Source organism: Coregonus lavaretus, assembly GCF_964263955.1.
Source record: "Coregonus lavaretus genome assembly, chromosome: 37".
NCBI lineage: Eukaryota > Metazoa > Chordata > Actinopteri > Salmoniformes > Salmonidae > Coregonus > Coregonus lavaretus.
The window spans coordinates 34,540,635-34,546,634 of NC_140024.1; positions in this window are offsets into that span (position 1 = coordinate 34,540,635).

Sequence of the window (6,000 nt, forward strand, 5' to 3'; positions counted from 1 at the left end):
TATATCAGACCTGTATATATTAGACCTGTATATATTAGACCTGTATATATCAGACCTGTATATATTAGACCTGTATATATCAGACCTGTATATATCAGACCTGTATATACACTGCTCAAAAAAATAAAGGGAACACTTAAACAACACATCCTAGATCTGAATGAATGAAATAATCTTATTAAATACTTTTTTCTTTACATAGTTGAATGTGCTGACAACAAAATCACACAATTATCAATGGAAATCAAATGTATCAACCCATGGAGGTCTGGATTTGGAGTCACCCTCAAAATTAAAGTGGAAAACCACACTACAGGCTGATCCAACTTTGATGTAATGTCCTTAAAACAAGTCAAAATGAGGCTCAGTAGTGTGTGTGGCCTCCACGTGCCTGTATGACCTCCCTACAACGCCTGGGCATGCTCCTGGTGAGGTGGCGGATGGTCTCCTGAGGGATCTCCTCCCAGACCTGGACTAAAGCATCCGCCAACTCCTGGACAGTCTGTGGTGCAACGTGGCGTTGGTGGATGGAGCGAGACATGATGTCCCAGATGTGCTCAATTGGATTCAGGTCTGGGGAATGGGCGGGCCAGTCCATAGCATCAATGCCTTCCTCTTGCAGGAACTGCTGACACACTCCAGCCACATGAGGTCTAGCATTGTCTTGCATTAGGAGGAACCCAGGGCCAACCGCACCAGCATATGGTCTCACAAGGGGTCTGAGGATCTCATCTCGGTACCTAATGGCAGTCAGGCTACCTCTGGCGAGCACATGGAGGGCTGTGCGGCCCCCAAAAGAAATGCCACCCCACACCATGACTGACCCACCGCCAAACCGGTCATGCTGGAGGATGTTGCAGGCAGCAGAACGTTCTCCACGGCGTCTCCAGACTCTGTCACGTCTGTCACGTGCTCAGTGTGAACCTGCTTTCATCTGTGAAGAGCACAGGGCGCCAGTGGCAAATTTTAGACCTGTATATATCAGACCTGTATATATCAGACCTGTATATATCAGACCTGTACAGTGGGGGAAAAAAGTATTTAGTCAGCCACCAATTGTGCAAGTTCTCCCACTTAAAGAAATGAGAGAGGCCTGTAATTTTCATCATAGGTACACGTCAACTATGACAGACAAATTGAGAAAAAAATTCCAGAAAATCACATTGTAGGATTTTTAATGAATTTATTTGCAAATTATGGTGGAAAATATGTATTTGGTCACCTACAAACAAGCAAGATTTCTGTCTCTCACAGACCTGTAACTTCTTCTTTAAGAGGCTCCTCTGTCCTCCACTCGTTACCTGTATTAATGGCACCTGTTTGAACTTGTTATCAGTATAAAAGACACCTGTCCACAACCTCAAACAGTCACACTCCAACCTCCACTATGGCCAAGACCAAAGAGCTGTCAAAGGACACCAGAAACAAAATTGTAGACCTGCACCAGGCTGGGAAGACTGAATCTGCAATAGGTAAGCAGCTTGGTTTGAAGAAATCAACTGTGGGAGCAATTATTAGGAAATGGAAGACATACAAGACCACTGATAATCTCCCTCGATCTGGGGCTCCACGCAAGATCTCACCCCGTGGGGTCAAAATGATCACAAGAACGGTGAGCAAAAATCCCAGAACCACACGGGGGGACCTAGTGAATGACCTGCAGAGAGCTGGGACCAAAGTAACAAAGCCTACCATCAGTAACACACTACACCGCCAGGGACTCAAATCCTGCAGTGCCAGACGTGTCCCCCTGCTTAAGCCAGTACATGTCCAGGCCCATCTGAAGTTTGCTAGAGTGCATTTGGATGATCCATAAGAGGATTGGGAGAATGTCATATGGTCAGATGAAACCAAAATATAACTTTTTGGTAAAAACTTGACTCGTCGTGTTTGGAGGACAAAGAATGCTGAGTTGCATCCAAAGAACACCATACCTACTGTGAAGCATGGGGGTGGAAACATCATGCTTTGGGGCTGTTTTTCTGCAAAGGGACCAGGACGACTGATCCGTGTAAAGGAAAGAATGAATGGGGCCATGTATCATGAGATTTTGAGTGATAACCTCCTTCCATCAGCAAGGGCATTGAAGATGAAACGTGGCTGGGTCTTTCAGCATGACAATGATCCCAAACACCCCTCCCGGGCAACGAAGGAGTGGCTTCGTAAGAAGCATTTCAAGGTCCTGGAGTGGCCTAGCCAGTCTCCAGATCTCAACCCCATAGAAAATCTTTGGAGGGAGTTGAAAGTCCGTGTTGCCCAGCGACAGCCCCAAAACATCACTGCTCTAGAGGAGATCTGCATGGAGGAATGGGCCAAAATACCAGCAACAGTGTGTGAAAACCTTGTGAAGACTTACAGAAAACGTTTGACCTGTGTCATTGCCAACAAAGGGTATATAACAAAGTATTGAGAAACTTTTGTTATTGACCAAATACTTATTTTCCACCATAATTTGCAAATAAATTCATTAAAAATCCTACAATGTGATTTTCTGCAATATTTTTTCTCATTTTGTCTGTCATAGTTGACGTGTACCTATGATGAAAATTACAGGCCTCTCTCATATTTTTAAGTGGGAGAACTTGCACAATTGGTGGCTGACTAAATACTTTTTTTCCCCACTGTATATATTAGACCTGTATAAATTAGACCTGTATATATCAGACCTGTATATATTAGACCTGTATATATTAGACCTGTATATATCAGACCTGTATATATTAGACCTGTATATATCAGACCTGTATATATCAGACCTGTATTTAACTGCATTCTCATGTTTCTTATATTTTTTTCTTATCTCACGTTTCACGTTTTATTTGTTATCTGTATTATTGGCTTTATTGTGCGTTGTTGGGAAAGAGCTCACAAGTTAACGTTTCACTATACTGTTTTAGACCTGCTTTATCCTGCGCATGGGACAATAAAACTTGAAACTTGCATGTTCTGCCCACTATGTTTAATTAGCTCCCGTTGGAAACAACACTGGTGGTGTATCTTGCTTTACTTATGAACATCTTTTGACTTATGTCTCATGGAGGTTGACTGTCCACTTTTGAATCCCGTAGCAGGAGTCACAGAAGAGCCGTCGGTTCCGTATTCTGACCTCAGCTCCGGCCTCCGATGCGCCCAGCAGCTCGGATTTACATTCGATGCACTTGAAACAGGTCAAATGATAAACGAGCCCCAGGGACACGATGACCATGGCGGCTCCCTTGACCAGAGCCGTGTCACAGAACGTGCAGATTTTCTTGCCACTCACTGTCCTGCTGCTTTCATGCAAGGATAGAAGTGACTCAGACTTGGGGCCAGTAGAAGGGTTGGGGGAGGAGGGTGAGGGTGAGGGAGAGGGAGAGGACTGGGACCAGGAAGACAGGTTGCTTCCACCCCCGGCTCCTCTGAGGGAGCTCATGGAGAGAGAGGAGGGCATAGTGGCTGAGCCGGAATGACCTCTGACCCCGCCGCTGTAGGTGTTGAGACCAGAGAGGCCAGAGTGAGGCCAGCTGTAGCTGGGGATGGAGGAGGGGCTTTCCGGTGTCCACGACGAACACCAGGAAGAGCAGCGCGCAATGTCCAGGTTGTCGAGAGACTTGCCTCTCCTGATGGGTCCGGCGGCAGGGTGCTTGCTGGTGGAGCGCTGGCGGATCCAGCTGTTGTCGGGACGCAGTCTGGTTTTCTTAATCTCCTGAGGGATCTGCTGCCTCTCCAGCGCCGCCTGGGGCAGGCTCTGCTGGCCTTTTATCCACGATGCCTCACCCAGCCTGTCACTGCTAGTCACTTTGATCTCTGGTTTCTCCACATGGTCCAGTTCAGCAGTGGATTTGGACTTTGCCCTGTCTGCCATGGATATCTCAGGCTGGACCTTGCCGGTAGAGCCATAGGAGTCCCCCATCGATTGCTGCTGCTGCTCCCTCTCGCTCTCCCTCTCTCTTTCCCTCTCTATGCGCTGTTGTTCCGCAGCCTCCTGGTTCCCCCTCTCCTCTTCCCTAATGTCCTCCTTCCTCGTCTGCCGTCTCAGCCCCTCCTCCTGCCTTTGTCTCCTTCCCTCTTCCTGCTCCTCTCTCCTCTTCTTCTCTGAGGTGTTTCTCTGTAGTACCAGTTTTCCCTCTTCCTGCTCCTCTCTCCTCTTCTTCTCTGAGGTGTTTCTCTGTAGTACCAGTTTTCCCTCTTCCTGCTCCTCTCTCCTCTTCTTCTCTGAGGTGTTTCTCTGTAGTACCAGTTTTCCCTCTTCCTGCTCCTCTCTCCTCTTCTTCTCTGAGGTGTTTCTCTGTAGTACCAGTTTTCCCTCTTCCTGCTCCTCTCTCCTCTTCTTCTCTGAGGTGTTTCTCTGTAGTACCAGTTTTCCCTCTTCCTGCTCCTCTCTCCTCTTCTTCTCTGAGGTGTTTCTCTGTAGTACCAGTTTTCCCTCTTCCTGCTCCTCTCTCCTCTTCTTCTCTGAGGTGTTTCTCTGTAGTACCAGTTTTCCCTCTTCCTGCTCCTCTCTCCTCTTCTTCTCTGAGGTGTTTCTCTGTAGTACCAGTTTTCCCTCTTCCTGCTCCTCTCTCCTCTTCTTCTCTGAGGTGTTTCTCTGTAGTACCAGTTTTCCCTCTTCCTGCTCCTCTCTCCTCTTCTTCTCTGAGGTGTTTCTCTGTAGTACCAGTTCTTCAGTGACATCCACCATGACGTGTCTCCGCAGTGCTTCTATTATAAAGTGCTTCCTAACGTGTTTCTCACAGTAGTAGACGGAGCAGGTCAGACAAAGCTTCATAGCTTTGCGCTCAGAGCAGATATCACATGGTTCTCCTGGTCTGGTTCTTGATTGGGAAAAGAAAATAGGAATTACCTACTTGTCAAATACACGGATCAGCAAAAACTCATCTGTTAGATTTACTACACATTCTGTCAAATACACGGATCAGCAAAACCTAATCTGTTAGATTTACTACACATTCTGTCAAATACACGGATCAGCAAAACTTAATCTGTTAGATTTACTACACATTCTATCAAATACACGGATCAGCAAAACCTCATCTGTTAGATATACTACACATGCTAACAAATACATACAAATGTAGCTAATGAAAACCTACTTATAAAACTATCTGTTTCAAGGTTATTATAGTAAATAAAACTACTCATGAAACAACAATTTAGTAAACTGAAATAAATAATTAACAACCCTGTTTGAAAAACTAAAACTATACTGAAGCTATTATTTTTGACTCCCCAAACTACGACGGCATGAACTTTATAAAACCCGTGATCGAAGGTCATGACATTTGACTGCAGTCGACTGCAAGTTTCTACAGTTGCTCTTCGCCACCTTTAGCCTGCAGCCACGATTCATATATAGCAGGCTACAATGGATATATACAAATGAATGTGATACAGTATTTAAGGCTCTCTCTCACTAGGTGATTGTACTGTACACACATATATTTCAGTTTGTGAGTGTGTGACATAAAGAACCCCTTTTATAAACCAATGGCAACACCGCCATGTTGATCTGGGCCTTGCTGTTGGAAAACCACGTCAGTGTCCTGACTATCGGCTCTCGCAGTTTATCTCCTCGACTTTTGTCTACAGACGGTTGGTTTAGCCTTATCATTCAAACGCGCCCATTGACTTTATAATTTAAAGGTAAACTCAGTGAGGTGACTTTGGACGAAAGTCGAGGACTGAAGTCGGGGGGAGGTGCCTCTGCGACAGCGGAAAGTCGTTACGCTAACGTGGTTTTCCAACAGCAAGGCTCAGAAAGTCGTTACGCTAACGTGGTTTTCCAACAGCGAGGCTCAGAAAGTCGTTACGCTAACGTGGTTTTCCAACAGCAAGGCTCAGATCAACATGGCGGTGCTGCCATTGTTTATAAAAGGGGTTCTTTATCATGTTGAAATAAACACGTATCCAACCCCATATCACACACTCACAACCCGAAATCATCAAATAATGTATGTTCGCATTGTACAATCAATTAGTGAGAGAGCCTCAAATATCACATTTATTTGCGTATTTTCACAA